Below are 24,834 nucleotides of genomic sequence, written 5' to 3' on the forward strand. Positions count from 1 at the left end.
ACAAAAACAAAGTAGATGTGATATCCACTTGTCAATTCATCAACACACTTGAAAGGTCAAGCCGTGAATACTCACTGAGTAAAAGCAGCAGGGTACACACAAACATCCCAAATATTACACAGGTAACCAAATTATTACACGGTAGACCTCTTGAGATATAGGAGGACACGGATCCCATATGTACCACTCCGAACCCTGGGTGTGCTATGTTCTTTGGCTTGTGAACCATGGGTATCTCCAACTGTACCAGAAAAAAAGATGTCCAACTGATATGTATTGTCTCGTCAGGATATACTCGGAAGAAAGGTCTGTGGGAAGAGGCCTCCCAGTGGAAATTTCCGTTTCCATTTGGACACACCGTTTTTAACTCCACGTTTTGTCTTTCAGGGGGAAAATCTGCTGAGAAGGACTGCATGGCATGCACCGTCATAAAGGAGTGCAGGACCTCGTTCGGTTGTCATGAACAATGGTTTACCAGTCAGCGAGGGTCATCATTCAAGGAGGTGTTCTTGGTGGGAGAGGCAAGCTGGACCTTCAGCAATGCATGTAGTTTTTCTCTCAACGCATGGTTGAGAAAGGATAAAACAGTGCCTTGAGTTTCTCTTGTCATGCTGTTTTAGGAGGCCCATGTTTCATTTTCTAATGGAGGGTGAATTCACTGTTGTCCTGCTCTAAGGAAAGAGAATCATGCTTCTTTAAAAATAATCAGTGTATCTGTGATTTACGATTTGAATAGCCATGTCCTCTCCTGGATTCCTGACATGAGGGGGCAAACAACTCAAAATTTACTGGCCTACATTTTTTATACCACTACGTTTCTTCACGAATGAAGATATGAGAACACACGGGTGAAATCCCTGACAAAATGCCCCATAACCAAGCTTTGCTACACAAATCCATCTCTGAGAAGCAGGAACTCTTTATCACCTGAGAGAGTAAGGGAGGCATGTCCAAACTGTATGATAAGTACCCTGTCTGGACGTGACTCCATTCATGGAAGAACTTCTGTCTCAGCCTACTGGACGGATTCCCCATGAGTAGGTATGTAATATCATCATTATGTGAATGAACTGATTGTATGAGACAGCAAAATTAGGGGGATATTAGAAAGCTTCGTCACCCAAGCTGTCCTCCACTTTTTCACAGGGATCCCTTCTTCAGAGAAGTCCTTAAGAATAACTGTTAGATACTGGACTAAGGATGTCATCCAGGTGCCTGGCCTCATGTCCTCACAAAGTCAAATAGTCTCCAGTAATCTCTTGGCATTAGGTTACTTCTGAGGAGCCCATGGGCCTCTTTCAGATGGATGCAGCAAAGGAGGGTGTTAAGCTGGGTCAGTGATGAAATCTTTGTCTTGATCAAGTGAGGTGTTGCCTTAAAAGTCTTGTGCAATAGAATTATGTTGAGGACTTTCTTAGGTGACAGGTGTGCATACTGACGTGAGAGAGAGTATTGTACTGACATTGCTTAGTTGTGTGGCACTCTAAGTCATTCAGGCTATCCAGGGGAACTCCACCCAGTGGAATCAGTACTCCATGAAATACTTAAATTCGATTTTAATGTCTTCAAACCTTTCACTATTCCTGGGCACTTTAACCATGCATTCCATGCCACAAATTCTCTATGTGTATCTGTCAGTGAAATATTCTGCCCACGCTGAATGGATGGCACGCACCATGCTCTGACAGAGCATGACTGGGTTTGGGATCATGACCACAATTCATAAGTTCCTTGGGCCACTTAGGTATGGTACCCTGAGTTCTGGAGGCAAAAGCAATTCTGAACCGTATGAGTCCCTTTCCTTTTGAAACCAGTATGAGACTGGAGCAATGAGGGTCCAAGGATGCCCTAAGACTGGTGTTTGATGATGTCCATGGCCTCCTCTCAACTCAGGGAGAAGAGGACTTTGTCGAGCATGTGACAAACTGAAGAGGCAGGCCATGAATACATACTAAAGCATTCTTTCACTCAACTTGTGCATAGCTCACTCCTTAGTTGCACATCTTCTGAGGAATCAGGGAATGTGGAAGGGTGATGCAAACAAGGATAGTGGGCCCCAGTCATATTCAGAGGGAAAACATTATAAGAGGTAGATACTATATCCACTTGTGAATTCATCAACAGTCTAGAAATCTCAAGCGGCGAAAACGCACTGACTGAAAGCTGGAGGCTAGACTAAAGCATTCCAAATATTGCCCAAGAAACCCAGTTACTACACTGTAGACCGCTTGATAGCTTTAGATTTGAGAGGACACGCTTTCAATATGTACCACCCTGAACCCTGGGTATGCTGTGTTCTTTGGATCCTGATCCATGGGGATCGCACACTTTGTCAGAAAATAGGTTCCAACTGATATGTATTGTCTTATCAGGATGTATTTCGAAGAAAGGTCTGTGGGAACTGTCCTCCCAGTTAAAGTATCAGTTTCCTTTTTGTCACTCATTTGGACTCCTCTTCTGCCAGAATGTGGCCTGGAAATAAGCTGCTAACCCAAAAACAAATGGCTGTAATGACGTGAATGGCCACGAATCCTCTGGAATTGAAACATTTTCCCAAACGCTGTTCCTGGTTGACTTGTGGTGAGCATATGACTGTTTTTGCTACATATACGGAATTAGCAGATACTTTTGTTGGGCCAATGATGAGTACTTTATATTGCCCTGAGGAGTGGTGATGACTTAAATATCAAGTATAATGGCATGATGCTGAGGCCCAGCCTTGATGACAGTTGAGTTATCCAACTTGGAAAAATGATGATGGTTCCTTTGGTATGATTTAGTTTGGTTCTGGCGGACTTGACCTACGGGAGGTCATCTTCTGGAGCATGTGGATATGCTACTCCGCAAAATTCCCCATATTATCTTTATACTTTAATCCTCAAGCCAGGGCCTGGCCATTTTAGCAATCCTTGTGGACTGCCACATCACCCTTTCTGCTTTCAAGGTAAATTTCTGCTCAGAAGGGATGCATGGCATGCACCATCATACAGAAGTTTATGACTTCCACTGGGTGTCGTGAGCAATGGTTTATCAGTCACCGAGGGTCATCATGCAAGGAGGTGTTCTTGTTCTGGTTGGCAAGTTGGACTGTCAGCAATGCAAGCTGTTTTCTCTCAAGTCATGTGTGAAACGAGAGTAAGTGGCACCTTGGTTTTCTCTTGGCATGCTGTTCTGGGAGCCCCATGCTTGTTTTTTAAGCGAGGGTCAATACACTTTTGTTGTGCTCTAAGGAGAGAGAGATTCTTGCTTCATTTATAATGATCAATGTATTGTGGCTCAGGTTGTGAATGGACATGTCTTCTGCTGGGTCCCTTCAGAAAATTTCGATAGGTTTGAATGGTGGCATGGAACACAGAGAGTTTTCTGGTCTTTTGCTGTGAGGGGCACAGAACTCAAAAATTACCCTTCAAATTTTTCATACCACCGACTTTCTTCAGAACGGAAGCCATGAAAACACACAGTCTATATCTCTGGCAAAATGCTCATAACCAAACTTTTTTACAGCAATCCACCTTTGAGAAGGGGGAACTCTTTCCCACCCCAGATACCAAGGGAGGCATGTCCAAGCTGTATCAAAAGTACCCTTTCTGGAACTGACTCCATTCATTGAGAAACTTTTGTCTCAGTCTATTTGATGGATTCCACATGAGTAGGTGTCTAATTTCATCATTGTGTGAATTATCCGATTGTTTAAGAGAGCAAAATTAGGGAGATGTTAGACAGCTTGTTCACTCAAGCTGTCCTCCTTTTCTGAGGGTTTCCTTCTTCAAGGAAGTCCTACAGAATAACTGTTAATTTTTTGTTTTCTAGGTGCCTGCCCTCATGTCCTCACAAAGTCAAGTAATCTTCACTATTTTGATTGTATTTGGTTACTTCTGATGAGCCTATGGGCCTCTTTCACAAGGATGCAGCAAAGGAGGATGCTTAGCTGGGTCAGTGATGAAATCTTTGTCTTGTCTCTACTGAGGTGTCTTAAATGTCTTGCACAATAAAGTTATGATCAGGACCTTCAGAGATGACAGGAGTACATACTGGCATGAGAGGGAGGATTGTCCTGACATTGCTCTAGCTGTGGAGCACTCTAAGCTTGATAGACTATCCAGGTGGACTCCACCCTGAGGAAGCAGTTCTCCGTGAAATTGGTAAATTCGACTGTAATGTCTTCACTCCCATCACAAAAACCGGGCGTATTAACCACATCTTCCATACCACAAAATCCCTATTTGTGTCTCTCAATGTAATATTCTGCACATGCTGGATCGATGGCACGCACCATGCTATGAGGGCATGACTGGGATTGGGATCAATGATCATAATTTATAAATACATGGCGACCAGTTAGGCATGGCACTCTCAGTTTTGGAGGCAAAGGAATTCTGAACCAATGTGAGGACCTTTTCTCTTCAGACACATAGAAGACTAGAGCAATGAATGTCCACAGACGCACTAAGCCTGGTGTTTGATGATGTCCGTGTTCTCCTCTGAACTCAAGGAGAAGAAAATTTTGCCGAGGATGTGACAACCTTAGAGAGGCAGGCCTTGAATACATGCTAAAGCCTTCTTTTGCTCAACTTGTGCCAGATGATGGCCTTAGTTGAACATCTTCTTAGGAATCAGGTAATGTGGAATGGTGACACAAACATGTAGCGTGGTCTCCAGTCATATTGATCAGGGACAAAAACAAAGTGATAAGATATTCATTTGTCAATTCATCAACACGCTTAAAAGGGCAAGTGCTGAATATTCACTGATTAAAAGCAGCAGGCTAGACACAAACATTCCAGATATTGCCCTAGAAATCCAATTATTACACCATAGACCTCTTGAAATATGAGAGGACACAGATCCATTATGTACCACCCTGAACCCTGGGTGTGTTGTGTTCTTTGTCTCCTGATCCATGGGGATTACACACTTTGCCAGAAAAAAAAAGATGCCCCAACTGAATTGAATTGTCTCATCAGGATGTATTTGGAAGAAATGTCTGTGGGAAGAGTCCTCCCAGTGGAAATATCAATTTCCATTTGGACACACCATTTTTGACTCCTCTTCTGCCAGAAATTGGCCTGGAAATAAGCTGTTATCCCAAAAACAAAGGGCTGTAACATGATGGATGACCACGGATCCTCTGGAATTGAAATATTCTCCCAAGTGTTTTTCCTGCTTGACTTGTGGTGAGCATATGACTGTCCTTGCCACATACATGGAACTGACAGATAGTTTTCTTGGGTCAATGATGAGTAGTTTATATTGGCTTTAGGGGCGGTGATGACTCAAATATCAGGTACAATGGCATGACGCTGAGGCTCAGCATCAAAGACAGTTGTGCAATCCTACATGGGGAAAATGATTATTGTCCCTTCGTTATGATCTAGTGTGTTAATGGAGGACTTGACTTATGGGAGGCCATCATGTGGAGCATGTGAATATACTACTCCATAAAATTCCCCATGTTATCCTTTTACTGTAATCCTCATCCCAGTTCCTGGTCATTTTAGCATCCCTTGTTGATCACCACATCATGCTTTGTGTCTTTCAGTGGAAATTTCCGCTCAGAATGGCTGCATGCCATGCACCGTCATAAAGGTGTGCATGAATTTGATTGGTTGTCATGACCAAAGTTTAACAGTCACCGAGGGTCACCATTCAAGAAGGTTTTCTTGGTCTGTGAGGCAAGCTGTGTCTCCAGCAATGCATGCAGTTTTTCTCTCAAGGCATGTTTGAACAGGAAAAAAAGGCACCTTGAGATGCTCTTGGCATGCTGTTCTAGTAGCCCCATGCTTCTTTACCAAATGGAGGGTGAAAACACTTTTGTCCTGCTCTAAGGAAAAAGAGATTCATGCTTGTTTAGCAATAATCAATGTATCTTTGACTCACGATGTGAATGACCATGTCCTCTGTTGGCCCCTTCTGAAAAATTCAAGAGGTTTGAATGGTGGCACAGAGCAAAGAAAATCCATGGTCTCCTGATGTGAGGGAGCACACAACTCAAAAATTACTGTCCAGCATTTTTCATACCACCGCCTTTCTTCAGAACTCAAAATATGAGAACACACAGGTTAAATCCCTGACAAAATACCCCATAACCAAGACTTTCTACAGAAATCCATCTTTAATTATGAGGAACTGTTTCCCACCTGAGATACTAAGGGTAGTATATCCCAGCTGCATCAAAAGTACCCTGTCTGGACTTTACTCCACTTATGGAGGAACTTCTTAGTCTACTGGACTGATTCCAAATTAGTAGGTATCTAATTTCATCATGTATGAATGAACCAATTGTATGAGACAGCAAATTTAGGGAAATATTAGACAGCTTGTTCACTCAAGCTGTTGTCCTCTTTTTCACAGGAATCCCTTCTTCAGGGAAATCCTTGAGAATAGCTATTATTTTCTGGATGAAGGACATCATCCAGGTGCCTGGCCCCATGTCCTCACAAAGTCAAATACTCTCCAGTCATCTGGTGCATTGGGTTAATTGTGATGAGCCTATGTGCCTCTTTCAAAAAGAGGCAGCAAAGGAGGATGCTTAGCTGAGTCTGTGATGAAATCTTTTTCCTGTCTCAAGAGAGGTGTTGTCTTAAAATCTTGTGCAATTGAGTTATGCTGAGGCTCTTCTTAGGTAACAGGTATGCATACTGACGTGAGCTGGATGATTGTCCTAACATTGCTCTAGTTGTGAGCACTCTATGCTGGATAGGCTATTCAGGGGGACCACACCCTGAGGAAGCAGTTCTCCATGAAATTGGCAAATTCAATTGTCATGTCTTGACCCCTTTCACAAAAGCCGGGCACTTTAACCATGCCTTCCATATCACAAATTATCTATTTGTGTCTCTCAATGGAATATTATGCTCCCGCTGGATAGAGAGCATGCAACATGCCATGAGAGAGCATGACAGGGATTGGGATTCATGATCATCATTCATAAGTTCCTGTGGGACACTTAAACATGGGACTCTCAATTCTGGAACCAAAATGAATTCTGAACCAATATGAGTACCTTTTCTCTTGATACCTGTATGAGACTGGAACAATGAGAGTACACAGATGCTCTAAGCCTGGTGTTGGATGATGTCCATGGTCTCCTCTAAACTCAGGGAGAAGAGGATTTTGTCTAGCATGAGAGAAACAGGAGAGGTAGGCAATGAACACATGCTAAATCATTCTTTCGCTCAACTTGTGGCAGACGATGACCTTAGTTTCACATCTTCTTAAGAAATAGGGAATGTGGAATGGTGATGCAAACAAGTAGAGAGGCCTCCAGGCATATTGAGAGGGTTCACAAACTAAGAAGTAGATATGATATCCACTTGTGAATTCAACAACACACTTGAAAGATGAAGTGATGAAAACTCACTCATTAAAAGCAGCAGGCTAGTTACAAACATTCGAAATATTGCCTAAGAAATCCTCTTATTACACCGTAGACTGCTTGATAACTTGAGATATGAGAGGACACGCATCCAATATGTATCACCCTTAACCCTGAATATGCTGCATTCTTTGGATCCTGATCCATGGAGATTGCACACTTTGCAGAAAATAAGTCCCAGCTAATATGTATTGTCTTGTCAGGATGTATTTAGGAGAAAGATCTGTGTAAAGAGGCCTCCCAGTGGAAGTATCAGTTTCCTTTTTGACACCCCATTTTTGACTCCTCTTCTACCAGAAAATGGCCTGGAAATAAGATGCTATCCCAAAAGCCATGGACTGTAATGAGTTGGAGGACCACGGATCCACTGGATTTGAAATATTCGCTCAAACGCTGTTACTGCTTGACTTGTGGTAAGCATATGACTGTCCTTGCTGCATATATGCAATTGGCAGATACTTTTGTTGGGTCAACGATGAGTTCTTTATATTGCCTTGAGGAGCAGTGTTGACTTAAATATCAAGTACAATGGTATGACGCTGAGGCCCAGCCTAGAAGACAGTTTTGTAATCCAACATGGGGAAAATGATGATGGTCCTTTCAGTACGATCTAGTTTGTTACGGGAGGCCATTTTGTGGAGCATATGGATATGCTACTCCATTAAATTCTCCATGTTATCCTTATACATTAAACCTCATCCCAGATCCTGGTCATTTTCGTGTCCCTTGCTAATCACCACATCACACTTTGTGACTTTCAGTGGAAAATTCTACTGAGAATGGCTGCATGGCCAGCACCATCAAAAAGGAGTGCATGATTTCGATTGATTTTCATAACCAATGGTTTACCAGTCACCGAGGGTCATCATTCAAGGAGATGTTCTGGGTTTCTGAGGCAAGATAGACCTTCAGCAATACATGCAGTTTTCTCTCAAGGCATGATTGAAGCAGGACAAAAAGGAGCCTTGAGATTCTCCTGGCATGCTGTTCTAGGTGACCCATGCATCTTTTTCAAATGGAGGGTGAAAACACTTTTGTCCTGCTCTAAGACAAGAGAGGTTCATGCTTGTTTGATAATAATCAATGTATGTGGCTCACGATGTAAATGGCCATGTCCTCTAGTGGGCCCCTTCTGGAAACATCGAGAAGATTTAATGGTGGCACAGAGCAAAGAGAATCCACTGGTGTCCTGATGTGAGCAGGCATACAACTCAAAAATTATTGTCCAGCGTTTTTCATATCACAAAATTTTTTCAGAACTCAAGATATGGGAACACACATATGAAATCCCTGGCAAAATGCCCCATAACCAAGCTTCGATACAGAAACCCATCTTTGAGAATGAGGAACACTTCTCATCTGATATTAAGGGATGCATGTGAAAGTTGCATCTAAACTACCCTGTCTGGGCCTGACTGAATTCATGGAGGACTTTCTATCTCAGCCTACTGGATGGATTCCACATGAGTAGGAACCTAATTTCATCTTTATTTGGATGAATCGAGCATATGAGACAGCAAACTTAGGGAGGTAGTAGACAGCTTGTTCACGCAAGCTGTCCTCCTCTTTTTCACAGGGATCCCTTCTTCAGAGAAGTCCTTGAGAATATCTGTTAGTCTCTGGATGAGGGACGTCACCCAGTTGCCTGGTCTCAGTTCCTCACAAAGTCAAATATTCTTCAGTAATCTGGTCACAACAGTTACGTGTGGTGAGGGTATTGGCCTCTTTCAAAAGGAGGCAACAAAGGAGGATGCTTAACTGGGTCAGGCATGAAATCTTTGTCTTGTCTAGAGAGGTGTTGCCTTATAAGTCTTGTGCAATAGAGCTACACTGAGGACAATCTTAGGTGACAGGTGTGCAAACTGATGTGAGTTTCAGAATTGCCCTGACATTGCACTAATGGTGGAGCACTATAAGCCAAATAGGCTATCCAGGGGTGCTCCACCCTGAGGAATACTTCTCCATGAAATAGGCCAATTTGATTGTAATGTCTTGGCCCTTTCCGAAAAGCCAGGCACTTTAACCACACTTTCCATACCACAAATTCTCTATTTGTGTCTCTAAAAGAAATATTCTGCCCATGCTGGATGAGTGGCATGCAACATGTTACGAGAGAGCATGACTGGGATTGGGAGTCATGACCATAATTCATGAGTCCTGGTATGCCACCTAGGCATGGAACTTTCAATTCTGTAACCAAAATGATTCTGAACCAATATGAGTACATTTTTTTTTGAGAACCATATGAGACTGGAGCAAAGAGAATCCACAGATGCTCCTAGCCTGGTGCATGATGGTGTCCACAGTCTCCTCTAAACTCAGGGAGAAGAGGATTTTGTTGAGCATGCGAGAAATTAGAGAGGCAGGCCATGAATGCATGCTAAAGCATTCTTTCGCTCAACTTGTGCCAGATGATGGCATTAGTTGCACATCTTCTTGGGAATTAGGGAATGTGGATTGGTGATGCAAACAAGAAGAGAGGGCTCCAGTCATAACGAGAGGGGACACAAACAAAGAAGTAGATATGATATCCACTTGTGAATTCATGAACATTCTAGAAAGCTCAAGCGGTGAAAACTCACTGATTAAAAGCAGCAGGCTAGATACAAACATTGCAAATATTGCACAAGAAACCCAATTATTACACTGTAGACCACTGCATTACTTGAGATATGAGAGGACGCACATCCAATATGTATCACCCTGAACCATGGCATGCTGTGTTCTTTGGATCCTGATCCATGGGGATCACACACTTTGCCAGAAAAAAGAGGTTCAAACTGATATATATTGTTTCGACAGGATGTATTTGGAAGAAAGGTCTATGGGTAGAGGCCTCGCATTGGTAGTATAAGTTTACTTTTTGACACGCCATTTTTGACTTCTCTTCTGCCAGAAACTGGCCTGAAAATAAGCTGCTATCCCCAAAACAAAGGGCTGTAATGAGGTGGATGGCCACGGATCCTCTGTAATTTAAATATTCTCTGAAACGCTGTACCTACTTGACTTGTGGTGAGAATATTACTGTCTTTGCTACATATATGGAATTGGCAGATACTATATTTGGGTCAATGATGAGTACTTTATATTGCCTTAAGGAACAGTGATGACTTAAATATAAAGCACAATGACCTGATGCTGAGGCCCAGCCAAGAATATAGTTGCATAATCCAGCATGGGGAAAATGATGATGGTCCCTTCGGTACGATATAGATTGGCACTGGAGGACTTGACATATGGGTGCCATCTCCTGGAGCATGTAGATATACTATTCCATAAAATACCTCATGTTTTTCTTATACTTTAATCCTCAGTCCAGGTTCTGGCCATTTTAGTATCCCTTGCTGATCACCATATCACACTTCGTGTCTTTCAGTGGAAAATTCCGCTCAGAATGGCTGCATTGCATGCACCATCATAAAGGAGTGCCTGACATTGATTGGCTGTCATGACCAATGGTTTACGAGACACCGAGGGTCATCATTCAAGGAGGTGTTCTTGCTCTGGAAGACAAGCTTGACCTTCAGCAATGCATGCAGTTTTTCTCTCAAGGCATTGTTGAAACAGGACAAAAAGGCGCTATGAGAAATTCTTGGTATGGTGTTCTAGGAGCCCCATGATTCTTTTTCAAATGGAGGGTGAATACAATATGGCCTGCTCTAAGGAAAGAGAGATTCATTCTTGTTAAATAATAATCAATGTATCTGTGGCTCATGATGTGAATGTCCATGTCTTCTGCTGGGTCCTTTCTGGAAACTTAGAGAGGTTTGAATGGTGGCACAGAGCAAAGAGTTCCACTACTCTGATGATGTGAGGGGACACACAACTCAAAAATTACTGTCCAATATTTTGCCTACCACCACCTTTCTTCAGAAATCAAGATATAAGACCACCCATGTTAAATCCCTGGCAAAATGCCCCATAACCAAGCTTGCTATGGAAACCCATCTTTGAGAATAAGGAACTCTTTCCCACCTGAGATACTAAGAGAGGCATGTCCTCATTATTTCAAAAGTACCCTGTCTGAACTTGACACCATTCATGGAGGAACTTCCGTCTCAGCCTACAGGAAAGATTCCACATGAGTAGGTATCTAATTTCATCATTATGTGGATGAATCTAGTGTATGCGACAGCAAAATTAGGGAGGTAGTAGACAGCTTGTTCATGGAAGCTGTCCTTCTCTTTTTCACAGGGTTACTTTCTTCAGAGAAGTTCTTGGGAATAACTGTTAGTCTCTGGATGAAGGACATACCCAGGTGCCTGGCCTTATTTCCTCACAAAGTCAAATAGTCTCCAGGAATCTAGTCACATTGGGTTAATAGTGGTGAGGCTATGGGCCTCTTTCAAAAAGAGGCAGCAAAGCAGGATGCTTAGCTGGGAGGGGCATGAAATCTTTGACTTATCTCTAGAGAGGTGTTGTCTTAAATGTCTTGCACAATAGAGTTACTCTGAGGACAATCTTAGGTGACAGGTGTATAAACTGACATGAGCTACAGGATTGCCCTGACATTGCTGTAGTGATGGAGCACTATAAGCTGGATGGGCTGTCCAGGGGTGCTCCACCCTAAGGGAGCAATTCTCCATGAAATAGCAAATTAGATTGTGATGTCTTGGCCCTTTCCCAAAAGCTGGGCACTTTAACCACTCCTTCCATACCACAAATTCTGTATTTGTGTCTCTCAAGGAAATAGTTTGCCCATGCTGGATGGATGGCACACAGCATGCTACGAGAGAGCATGACTGAGATTGGGAGTCATGACCATCATTCATAAGTCCCTGTGGGCCACTTTGACATGGGAATCTGAGTTCTGGAACCAAAATGATTCTGAACCAATATGAGTACCTTTTCTCTTGAGAACCGTATGAGACTGGAGCAATTAGAGTCCACAGATGCTCTAAGCCTGGTTTATGATAATGTCCATGATTTCCTCTAAACTCAGGGAGAAGAGGATTTTGTCTAGCATGAGAAAAATAGAGAGGCAGGTCATGAATACATGCTAAAGCATTCTTTTGCTTAACTTATTCCAGACTATGGCCTTAGTTGCACATCTCTTAGGAATCAAGGAATGTGGAATGGTGATGCAAACCCGAAGAGAGGGTTCCAGTCATGTTGAGAGGGGACACAAACTAAGAAGTAGATATGATATCCACTTGTGAATTCATGAACACTCTTAAAAGCTCAAGCGTTGAAAACTCACTGATTAAAAGCAGCAGGCTAGAAACAAACATTCCAAATATTGCACAAGAAACCCAATTATTACACTGTATACCGCTTCATAACTTGAGATATGAGAAGGTGTGCATCTATATGTATCACCCTGAACCCGGTATCCTGTGTTCTTTGGATCCTTATCCATGGGGATCGAACACTTTGCCAGAAAAAAGAGGTCCCAACTGACATGTATTGTCTCATCAGGATGTATTTGGAAGAAAGGTCTGTGGGAAGAGACCTCCCACTGAAAGTATAAGTTTCCTCTTTGGCAAGCCGTATTTGACTCCTCTTCTGCCAGAAACTGGCTTGGAAATAAGCTACTATTCCAAAAACAAAGGGCTGTAAGTAGGTGGATGGCCACAGATCCTCTGGAATTGAAATATTCTCCCAAAGGGTGTTCCTGCTTGACTTGTGGTGAGCATATGACAGTCCTTGCTACATATATGGAATTAGCAGATACTATTGTTGGGTCAATGATGAGTTCTTTATATTGCCTTGAGGAGTGGTGATGACTTAAATATCAAGTACAATGACCTGATGCTGAAGCCCAGCCTAGAAGACAGTTGTGTAATCAAACATGGGGAGAATGATGATGGTCCCTTAGGTATGAACTAATTTGGTGCTGGAGGACCTGATGTACAGGAGTCCATCTTGTGGAGCATGTAGATATGCTACTCCATAAAATTCCCCACGTTTTTCTTTTCTTTTTTTTTTTTTGAGTTGGAGTCTCACTCTGTTGCCCAGACTGGAGTGCAGTGGTTGCTCCCGGCAACCACAGCCTAGACCTGCTGGGCTCCGGCGATCCTTTCACCTCAGCCTTACAAGTAGCTGGAAATACAGGCACACACTACCACGCCCAACTAATTTCTTTTTTTTTTTAGATTTATTGTAGAGATGAAGTCCCACATTTTTCTTAAACTTTAATCCTCAACCAAGGTCCTGACCAATTTAGCATCCCTTGCTGATCACCACATCACGCTTTGTGTCTTTCAGTGGAAAATTCTGCTCAGAATGGCTTCATGGCATGCACCTTCATAAAGGAGTGCTTCACTTCGATTGGCTGTCATGATCAATGGTTTACAAGTCACTGAGAGACATCATTCAAGGAGGTGTTTCTGGTCTGAAGGGAAGCTGGACCTTCAGCAATGCATGCAGTTTTTCTCTCAAGCATTTGTTGAAACAGGACAAAAAGGCATCTTGAGATAATCTTGGCATGCTGTTCTAGAATCCCCATGATTCTTTTTCAAACAGAGGGCGAATACACTTTTGTCCTGCTCTAAGGAAAGCGATATTCATTCTTGTTTAATAATAATCAATATATTTGTGACTCACGATGTGAATGACCATGTCCTCTGCTGGGCTTTTTCTGGAAACTTAGTGAGGTTTGAATGGTGACACAGAGCCAAAAGAATCCACTACTCTGCTGATCTGAGGGGACAAATAACTCAAAAATTACTGTCCAACATTTTTACTACCAACACCTTTCTTGAGAACTCAAGATATGAGAACAGACAACTTAAATCCCTGGCAAAATTCCCCATATCCAAGATTTGCTACAGAAATCCATTTTTGAGAATGAGGAACACTTTCCCATCAGAGATACTAAGGGAGGAATATCCAAGATATATCAAAAGTACCCTCTCTGGACTTGAATCCATTCATGGAGGAACTTCTTCCTCAGCCTACAGGAAAGACTCCACATGAGTAGGTATATTATTTCATCATTATGTGGATGAATTGAGTGTATGAGACAGCAAAATAAGGGAAGTAGTAGACAGCTTGTTCACGCAAGATGTTCTCCTCTTTTTCACAGGGATCCCTTCTTCAGAGAAGTCTGTGGGAATAACTGTTAGTCTCTGGATGAAGGACATCACTCGGGTGTCTGGCCTCAATTCCTCAAAAAGCAAATAATCTCCAGTAATCTGGTCACATTTTCTTACATGTGGTGAGGCAAGGGGCCTCTTTCAAAAGGAGGCAGCAAAGGAGGTTGCTTAACTGGGTCAGGCATAAAATCGTTGTCTTGTCTCTAGAGAGGTTTGGCATTAAAAGTCTTATGCAATAGAGTTACACAGAGGACAAACTTAGGTAACAGGTGTGCAAACTGAGATGAGCTTCAGGATCGTCCTGACATTGCTGTAGTGGTGGAGCACTATAAGCTGGATAGGCTATCCAGGAGTGCTCTACCCTGAGGAAGCACTTCTCCATGAAATAGACAAATTCGATTGTAAAGTCTTGGCCCTTTCACCAAAGCCGGACACTTTAACCACTCCTTCCATACCACAAATTCTCTATTTGTGTCTCTCAATGAAATATTCTGCACATGCTACATGGATGTCATGCACCATGCTACGAGAGATTATGACTAGGATTGGGAATCATGACCATCATTCATAAGTCCCTGTGGGCCACTTAGGCATGGGAATCGCAATTCTGGAACCAAAATGATTCTGAACCAATATGAGAACTTTTTCTCTTGAGAACCATATGAGATTGGAGCAATGAGAGTCCACTGATGCTCTAAGCCTGGTGTATGATGATGTCCACGGTCTCCTCTAAACTCAGGGAGAAGAGGATTTTGTCAAGTAAGAAAGAAATGAGAGAGGCAGGCCATGAATACATGCTAAAGCATTCTTTCACTCAACTTGAGCCAGACGATGGCCTTATTACACATCTTATTAGGAATCAGGCAAACAAGAAGAGAGGGCTCCAGTCATATTGAGAGGGGACACAAACTAAGAAGTAGATATGACATCCACTTGTGAATTCATGAGCACTCTTGAAAGCTCAAATAGTGAAAACCCACTGATTAAAAGCAGCAGGCTAGATACAAACATTCCAAATATTGCACGAGAAACCCAATTATTACACTATAGACTGCTTCATTACTTGAGATATGAGAGGGCATGCATGCAATATGTGTCACCCTGAACCCTCGTATGCTGTGTTCTTTGGATCCTGATCCATGGGGATCGCACACTTTGCCAAAAAAAAGAGATCCCACCTGACATGTATTGTCTCATCAGGATGTATTTGGAAGAAAGGTCTGTGGGAAGAGGCCTCCCAGTGGAAGTATCAGCTTCCTCTTTGTCACATCGTTTTTGACTCCTCTTCCACCAGAAAGTAGCCTGGAAATAAGCTACTAATCCAAAAACAAAGGGCTGGAAAGAGGTGGATGGCCATGGATACTCTGGAATTGAAATATTCTCCAAACGTATTCCTGCTTGACTTGTGGTGAGCATATGACTGTCCTTGCTACATATATGCAATTGGCAGATACTATTGTTGGGTCAATGATAAGTACTTTATATTGCCTTGAGGAGTGGTGATGACTTAAATATCAAGTACAATGGCATGACGCTGAGGCCCAGGCTAGAAGACAGTTGCATAATCGAACATAGGGAAAATGATGATGGACCCTTCGGTACATTCTAGTTTGGTGCTGGAGAACTTCAAGTACAGGGGGCCATCTTGTGGAGCATGTGGATATGCTACTCCATAAAATTCCCCATGTTTTTCTTATACTTTAATCCTCAACCCAAGTCCTGGCCATTTTAGCATCCCTTGCTGATCACCAAATCACACTTTGTGTCTTTCAGTGGAAAATTCTGCTCAGAATGGCTGCATGGCATGCACCTTCATAAAGGAGTGCTTGACTTTGATTGGCTGTCATGACCAATGCTTTACCAGTCACCAAGGGTCATCATTCAAGGAGATGTCTTGGTCTGGAAGGCAAACTGGACCTTCTGCAATGCATGCAGTTTTTCTCTCAAGACACTTTTGAAACAGAGCAAAAAGATGCCTCGAGATAATCTTGGCATGCTGTTCTGGGAGCCACATGATTCTTTTTCTTTTCGTTTTTTTTTTTTTGAGTTGGAGTCTCACTCTATTGCCCAGACTGGAGTGCAGTGGCCACTTCCGGCCACCACAGCCTCGACCTACCGGGCTCCGGTGATCCTTCCGCCTCAGCCTTCCAAGTAGCCGGAATTACAGGCATGCGCTACCATGCCCAGCTGATTTTTTGATTTATTGTAGAGGTGAGGTCTCACTGCCCAGGCGGGTCTCGAACCCGCGGGCTCAGGCAATCCACTCAACTCAGCCTCCCAAAGGCGTGGGATTGCAGGCTGAGCCACCGAGCCCGGCCGATTCTTTTTCAAATGGAGGGTGAATACACTTTTGTCCTGCTCTAAGGAAAGAGAGATTATCTTTCCTTAGAGATCATTCTTGTTTAATAATACTCAATGTATTATTAAATGTGATTATTATTAAATGTGGCTATTAAATGTGATTATTATTAAATTATTATTAAATGTGGCTCACAATGTGAATGACCATGTCCTCTGCTGGGCCCTTTCTGGAAACTTAGAGAGATTTGAATCATGGAACAGAGCAAAGTGAATCCACTGTTCTGCTGATGTGATGGGGTACACCACTCAAAAAATAATGTCCAACATTTTTCCTACCAACACCTTTCTTCAGAACTCAAGATATGAGGAGACACAGGTTAAATCCCTGTCAAAATGCCCCATAACCAAGCTTTGCCTTGGAAATCCATCTTTTAGAATTATGAACTCTTTCCCACATGAGACTCTAAGGGAGGCCTGTCCAAGCTATATCATAAGTGCGCTGTCTGGACTTCACTCCATTCTTGGAGGAACTTCTAACTAAGCCTACAGGAAAGACTCCACATGAGTAGGTATCTAATTTCATCACGATGTGGATGAATCGAGGGTTTGAGACAGCAAATTTAGGGAGGTAGTAGACAGCTTGTTCATGCAAGCTGTACTCCTCTTTCTCACAGGGATCCCTTCTTCAGAGAAGTCCTTGGGAATAACTGTTAGTCTCTGGATGAAGGTCTTCAACCAGGTGCCTGGCCTCATTTCCTCACAAAGTCAAATAGTCTCCACTAATCTGGTCACATTCAGTTACTTGTGGTGAGGCTAGGGGCCTCTTTCAAAGGGAGGAAACAAAGGAGGATGCTTAACTTGGTCAGTGATTAAATTTATGTCTTGTCTATAGACAGGTGTTGTCTTAAAAGTCTTGCACAATAGAGTTACACTGAGGACAATCTTAGGTGAGGGTGTGCAAACTGACATGAGCTTCAGGATTACCCTGACATTGCTCTGGTGGTGGAGCAGTATAAGCTGGATAGGCTATCCAGGGGTGCTCTAACCTGAGGAAGCACTTCTCCATGAAAAAGGCAAATTCGATTGTATTGTCTTGACCTCTTTCACAAAATCCAGGCACTTTAACCACTATTTCCATACCACAAAATCTCTATTTATGTCCCTCAATGAAATATTCTGCCCACGCTGGATGGATGGCATGCACCACGATACGAGAGAGCATGACTGGGATTCGAGTCATGACCATAATTCATATGACCCTGTGGGCCACTTAGACATGGGATTCTGAACAAAAACCCATTCTGGAACCAAAATGATTCTGAAACAATATGAATACCTTTTCACTGGGGAACTGTATGAGACTGGAGAAATGAGAGTCCACAGATGCTCTAAGCCTGGTGTTTGATAAAGTCCGTGGTCTCCTCTAAACTCAGGGAGAAGAGGATTTTGTCGAACATGAGAGATGCTAGAGAGGCAGGTCATGAATACATGCTACAGCGTTCTTTTGATCAACTTGTGCTAGACATTGGCCTTAGTTGCACTTCTTCTTAGGAATCAGGGAATGTGGAAGGATGATCCAAACAAGAAGAGAGGGCTCCAGTCATATTGACAGGGGACACAAACTAAGAAGTAGATATGATATCCACTTGTGAATTCATGAAAACTCTTGAAAGTTCGAGCAGTGAAAACTAAATGATTAAAAGCAGCATGCTAGATACAAACATTCCAAATATTGCACACAATGCCCAAATATTGCACTGTAGGCTGCTTCATTGTGTGATATATGAGAGGACGCACATCCAATATGTATCATCCTGAACCCTGGTATGCTGTGTTCTTTGGATCCTGATCCATGGGGATAGCACACTTTCCAAGAAAAAAGAGGTCCCAACTGTCATGCATTGTCTCCTCAGGATGTATTTGGAAAAAATTTCTTTGGGAAGAGGCATCCCAGTGGAAGTATCAGTTTCCTCTTTGACATGCCTTTTTTGACTCCTCTTCTGCCAGAATATGGTCTAGAAATAAGCTGCTATCCCAAAAACAAAGGACTGTGAAGAGGTGGAGGGCCATGGAGCCTCTGGAATTGAAATATTCTCCCAAACGGTGTTTCTGTTTGACTTGTTTTGAGCATATGACTATCTTTGCTATATATATATATGGAATTGGCAGATTAGGCCTACATTATATTGCCTTGAGGAGCGGTGATGACTTAAATATCAAGTACAATGGCATGACGCTGAGGCCCAGTCTAGAAGACAGTTGTGCAATGCAATATGGGGAAAATGATGATGGTCCCTTCAGTATGATCTAATTTGGTGCTAGAGGACTTAACGTACAGGAGTCCATCTTGGAGCATGTAGATATATTACTCCATATAATTCCCCATGCTATTCTTATACTTTAATTTCACCCAGGTCCTGACCATTTTAGCATCCCTCGTTGATCATCACATCAAATTTTTTGTCTTTCAGTGGAAAATTCTGCTCCAAATGGCTGCATGGCATGCACCATCATAAAGGAATGCTTGACTTCGATTGGCTGTCATGACCAATGGTTTACCACTCACCGAGGGTCATCATTCAAGGAGGTGTTCTTAGTCTGGAAGGCAAGCTAGACATTCAGCAATGCATGCAGTTTTTCTCTCAAGTCATTGTTGAAACAGGAATAAAGGCGCCTTGAGAAAATCTTGGCATGCTGTTCTAGGATCCCCATGATACTTTTTTTCAAATGGAGGGTGAATACACTTTTGTCCTGCTCTAAAGAAAGAGAGATTCATTCTTGTTTAATACTAATCAGTGTATCTGTGGCTTATGATGTGAATTCCCAAGTCCTCTGCTGAGTTCTTTCTGGAAACTTAGAGAGGTTGGAATGGTGGCACAGAGCAAAGACAATCCTCTACTCTGCTGATGTGAGGGGACACACAACTCAAAAATTATTGTCCAATATTTTTTCTACCACTCTTTCTTCAGAACTCAACATATGAGAACACACAGGTTGAATCCCTGACAACATGCCCCACAACCAAACTTTGCTACAGAAATCCATCTTTGAGAATGAGGTGCTATTTCCCACCTGAGATACTAAGAAAGGCATGTCCAAGCTATATCAAAAGTACGCTCTCTGGCCTTGACTCCATTCATGGAGGAACATCAGTCTCAGTCTACAGGAAAGAATCCACATGAGTACGTATCTAATTTTATCATTATGTGGATGAATCGACTGTATGAGACAGGAAAATTAGGGAGGTAGTAGACAGCTTGTTCACGCAAGCTGTCCTCTTCTTCTTCACAGGGATCCATTATTCAGAGAAGTCCTTGGGAATAGCTGTTAATCTCTGGATGGAGGAAGTCACCGAGGTGGCTGGTCTTATTTACTCAAAAGTCAAATAGTCTACAGTAATCTGGTCACATTCAGTTACTGGTGGTGAGGTTAAGTGCCACTTGCAAAAGGAGGAAGCAAAGGAGGATGCTTACCTGGGTCACCGATGAAATCATTGTATCTTCTCTAGAGAGGTGTTATCTTAAATTCTTGCACAATACGATTACACTGAGGACAATCTTAGGTGAGAGGTGTGCAAACTGATTTGAGCTTCAGGATTACCCTGACATTGCTCTAGTGGTGGAGCACTATAAGCCGGATGGGCTATGCAGGGGTGCTCCACCCGGATGAAGAAGTTCTCCATGAAATAAGCAAATTCGATTGCAATCTGGTGACCCCTTTCAAAAAGCCGGGCACTTTAACCATGTCTTCCATACCAAAAATTAACTATTTGTGTCTCACAAAGAAATATTCTGCCCACACTGGATGGATGGCACACACTATGCTACAAGAGAGCATGACTGAGATTGGGAGTCATGGCCATCATTCATAAGTCCTGTGGGTCACCTAGGCATGGGACTCTCAATTCTGGATGCAAAATGTTGTTGAACCAATATGAGTACCTTTTCTCTTGAGAACCGTATGAGACTGGGGCAATGAGAGTCCACAGATGCTCTAAGCCTGGTGTTTGATGTTGTACATGGTCTCCTCTAAACTCAGGGAGAAGAGGATTTTGTCAAGCATGAGAGAAATTGGAGAGGCAGGCCATGAATCCATGCTAAAGCATTCTTTCACTCAACTTGTGCCAGATGATGGCCTTAGGAGCACATCTTCTTAGGAATCAGGAAATGTGGAATGGTGATGCAAACAAGAAGAGAGGGCTCCTGTCATATTGAGAGAGCATACAAAGAAGTAGATAAGATATCCACTAGTGAATTCATGAACATTCTTGGAGGCTCAAGCAGTGAAGACTCATTGATTAAAAGCAGCAAGCTAGATACAAACATTCGAAATATTGAACAGCAAACCCAATTATTACACGGTACACGTATTCATTACTTCAGACATGAGAGGACCTGCATCCAATATATGTCACCCTGAACTATTGTATGCTGTGTTCTTTGGATCCTAATCTATGGGATCGCACACTTTGCCCAAAAAACGAGGTCCCAACTGACATTTATTGTCTCATCAGGAGGTATTTGGAAGAAAGATTTGTGGGAAGAGGCCTCCCAGTGGAAGTATCAGTTTCCTATTTTATGCTCCGTTTTTGATCCCTCTTCAGCTGGAAACTGGCCTGGAAATAAGCTGCTATGCCAAGAACAAACGTCTATAATTTGGTGGGTGGCCACGGATCCTCTGGAATTGAAATATGTCCCATACGCTTTTCCTGCCTTTCTTCTGGTGAGCATAGAACTGTCCTTGCTACATATATGGAATTCACTGATACTATAGTTGGGTCAATGATGAGTACTTTATATTGCCTTGAGGAATGGTGATGACTTCAATATCAAGTACAATGGCATCACGCTGAGGCCCAGCCTAGAAGACAGTTGTGGGAGGATGATGATGGTCCCTTCAGTATGATCTAGTTTGGTGCTGGAGAACTTGACATAGGGTAGACCATCTAGGGGAGCATGTAACCATGCTACTCCATAAAATTCCCCATGTTTTCCTTATACTTTAATCCTCAACCCAGGTACTGGCCATTTTAGCATCCCTTGCTAATCACCACATCACACTTCGTGTCTTTCAGTGGAAAATTCTGCTCAGAATGGCTTGCACCGTCGTAAAGGAGAGTCTGACTTTGATTGGCTGTCTTGACCAATGGTTTACCAGCCACCAAGGGTCATCATTCAAGGAGGTGCTCTTCGTCTGCAAGGCAAGTTGGACCTTCAGCAATGCATGCAGTTGTCCTCTCAAGGCCTTGTTTAAACAGGAGAAAAAGGTGCCTTGAGATCATCTTGGTATACTGTTCTAGGAACCCCATACTTCTTTCTCAAATGGAGTGTGAATACACTTTTGTCCTGCTCTAAGGAAAGAGAGTTTCATTCTTCTTTTAAAAAATCAATGTTTCTGTGGCTCATGATGTGAATGGGCATGTCCTCTGCTGCATCCTCTCTTGAAACTCAGAGAGATTTGAATGGTGGCACAGAGCAAAGATAATCCACTACTGTACTGATGTGGGGGGGGGACTCAAAAAGTACTCTCCAACTTTTTCCTACTACCACTTTTCTTCAGAACTCAAGTTATGAGAACACACAGGTTAAATCACTTGCAAAATGCCCCATAACCAAGGTTTGCTATGGATTTCTTCTTTGAAAATGAGGAACTCTTTCCCACCTGAGGTACTGAGGGAGGCATATCCAAGAGATATCAATAGTGCCCTCTCTGGAAATGACTCCATTCATGGAGGAACTACTGCCTCAGTCTACAGGAAAGACTCCAAATGAGTATGTATATAATTTTATCATTATGCTCATGAAAAGAGTGTTTGAGACTGCAAAAATATGAAGGTAGCAGACAGCTTGTTCACCCAAGCTGTCCTCTTTTTAACAGGAATCCGTACTTCAGAGAAATCCTTGGGTATAACTGTTCATTTCTGGATGAAGGATGTCACCCGGGTGCCTGGTCTCAATTCCTCAGAAAGACAAATATTCTCCAGTAATCTGGTCTCATTTGGTTACTTATGGTGAGGCTGGGGGTCTCTTTCAAAACAAGGCAGGAAAGGAACTGGGTCAGCGAGAAAATCTTTGCCTTTTCTCTAGAGAGGTGTTTCTTAAAAGTCTTGCACAATACAGTTCCGCTGCGGACAATCTTAGTTGACAGGTGTGCAAACTGACTTGAGTTTCAGGATTGCCCTGACATTGCTCTAATGGTGGAGCAGTATAAGCCAGATGGGTTATGCAGGGGTGCTCCACCCTGAGAAAGCACTTCTCCATGAATTAGGCAAATTCAGTTGCAATCTGCTGACCCCTTTCAAAAAGTTGGGTACTTTAACCAAGCCTTCCAGACCAAAAATTAACTATTTGTGTCTCTCAAAGAAATATTTGGCCCACGCTGGATGGATGGCACACACCATGCTACAGGAGAGCATGGCAGGGATTGGGAGTCATGGCCATCATTCACAAGTCCTGTGGGCCACCTAGGCATGGGACTCTCAATTCTGGATGCAAAATGTTTCTGAAATAATATGAATACCTTTTCTCTTGAGAACTGTATGAGACTGGAGCAATGAGAGTCCACAGATGCTCTAAGCCTGGTGTTTGTTGATGTACAGGGTCTCCTCTAAACTCAGGGAGAAGAGGATTTTGTCGAGCATGAAAGAAAATGGAGAGGCAGGCATTGAATACATGTTAAAGCATTTGCCCACTAAACTTGTGCAAGAAGATGGCCTTAGTTGAACATCTTCTTAGGAATCAGGAAATGTGGAATGGTGATGCAAACTAGAAGAGAGGGCTCCTGTCATATTGAGAGGTCATACACACAAAGAAGTAGATATGATATCCACTTGTGAATTCATGAACACTGTTTAGCTCAAGTGGTGAAAACTCAATGATAAAAGCAATAGGTTAGAAAAAAATAATTGAAATATTGCACAACAAACCCAATTATTACACTGTAGGCCTATTCATTACTTCAGATATGAGAATACACGCATCCAATATATCTCACACTGAACTATTGTATGCTGTGTTCTTTGGATCCTAATCCACGGGATCGCACATTTTGCCCAAAAAACGAGATCTCAACTGACATTTTTTGTCTCATCAGGATGTATTTGGAAGAAAGGTCTGTGGGAAGAGGCCTCCCAGTGGAAGTATCAGTTTCCTCTTTGATCCTCTGTTTTTGACTCCTATGCAGCCTGAAACAGGCTGAGAAATAAGCAGCTATGCGAAGAACAAAGATCTGTAATGAAGTGGGTGGCACGAATCCTCTGGAATTAAAATATTCTCCCAAACGCTAATCCTGCTTGCCTTGTGGTGAGCATATGACTGTCCTTGCTACATATATGCAACTGGCAGATACTATTATTGGGTCAATGATGAGTACTTTATATTGCCTTGAGGAACGGTGATGACTTCAATATCAAACACAATGGCATGATGCTGTTGCCCTGCCTTGAATACAGTTGTGCAATCCAACCTGGGAAGGATGATGATGGTCCCTTCGGTACGATCTAGTTTGGTGCTGGAGGACTTGACGTACGAGAGGTCATCTTGGGGAGCATGTAACTATGCTACTCCATAAAATTCCCCATGTGTTTCTTATACCTTAATCCTCACCCCAGGTCCTGGCCATTTTGGATTCCTTGCTGATCACCATATGACACTTCGTGTCTTTCAGTGGAGAGTTCTGCTCAGAATGGCTGCATGGCATGCACCGTCCTAAAGGAGTGCCTGACTTTGATTGGCTGTCTTGACCAATGGTTTACCAGTCACCAAGGCTCATCATTAAAGGAGGTGCTCTTGGTCTGGAAGGCAAGCTGGACCTTCATCAATGCATACAGTTGTCCTCTCAAGGCATTCCTGAAACAGGAGAAAAAGGCACCTTGATATCATCTTGGCATGCTGTTGTAGTATACCCATACTTCTTTTTCTAACGAAGGGTGAATACACTCCGTCCTGCTCTAAGAAAGAGATATTCATTCTTGTTTAAAAATAATCGATGTGTCTGTGACTCATGATGTGAATGGACATGTCCTCTGCTGCACCCTCTCTTGAAATATAGAGAGGTTTGAATGGTGTCACAGAGCAAAGAGAATCCACTGCTGTGCTGATGTGGGGAGCACACAACTCAAAA

General features: G+C 42.7%; 2 long non-coding RNA genes across 2 annotated transcripts; both read left to right on the forward strand.

The window, feature by feature from the left end:
* Positions 1-396: 396 nt before the first annotated feature.
* LOC103264012 lies at positions 397-2,723 on the forward strand. Its single transcript, XR_504532.1, has 2 exons — positions 397-1,041; positions 2,465-2,723. It is a non-coding gene; the product is annotated as an uncharacterized LOC103264012 (long non-coding RNA).
* A 1,099-nt stretch (positions 2,724-3,822) lies between these two features.
* LOC103264013 lies at positions 3,823-13,969 on the forward strand. The gene is made up of 5 exons (XR_504533.1): positions 3,823-3,932; positions 4,408-4,617; positions 7,673-7,788; positions 10,752-10,970; positions 13,583-13,969. It is a non-coding gene; the product is annotated as an uncharacterized LOC103264013 (long non-coding RNA).
* The last annotated feature ends 10,865 nt before the right edge of the window (positions 13,970-24,834 follow it).

The sequence above is a fragment of the Carlito syrichta genome, unplaced genomic scaffold (assembly GCF_000164805.1).
Source record: "Carlito syrichta isolate Samal-C Ts95f unplaced genomic scaffold, Tarsius_syrichta-2.0.1 Scaffold305413, whole genome shotgun sequence".
NCBI lineage: Eukaryota > Metazoa > Chordata > Mammalia > Primates > Tarsiidae > Carlito > Carlito syrichta.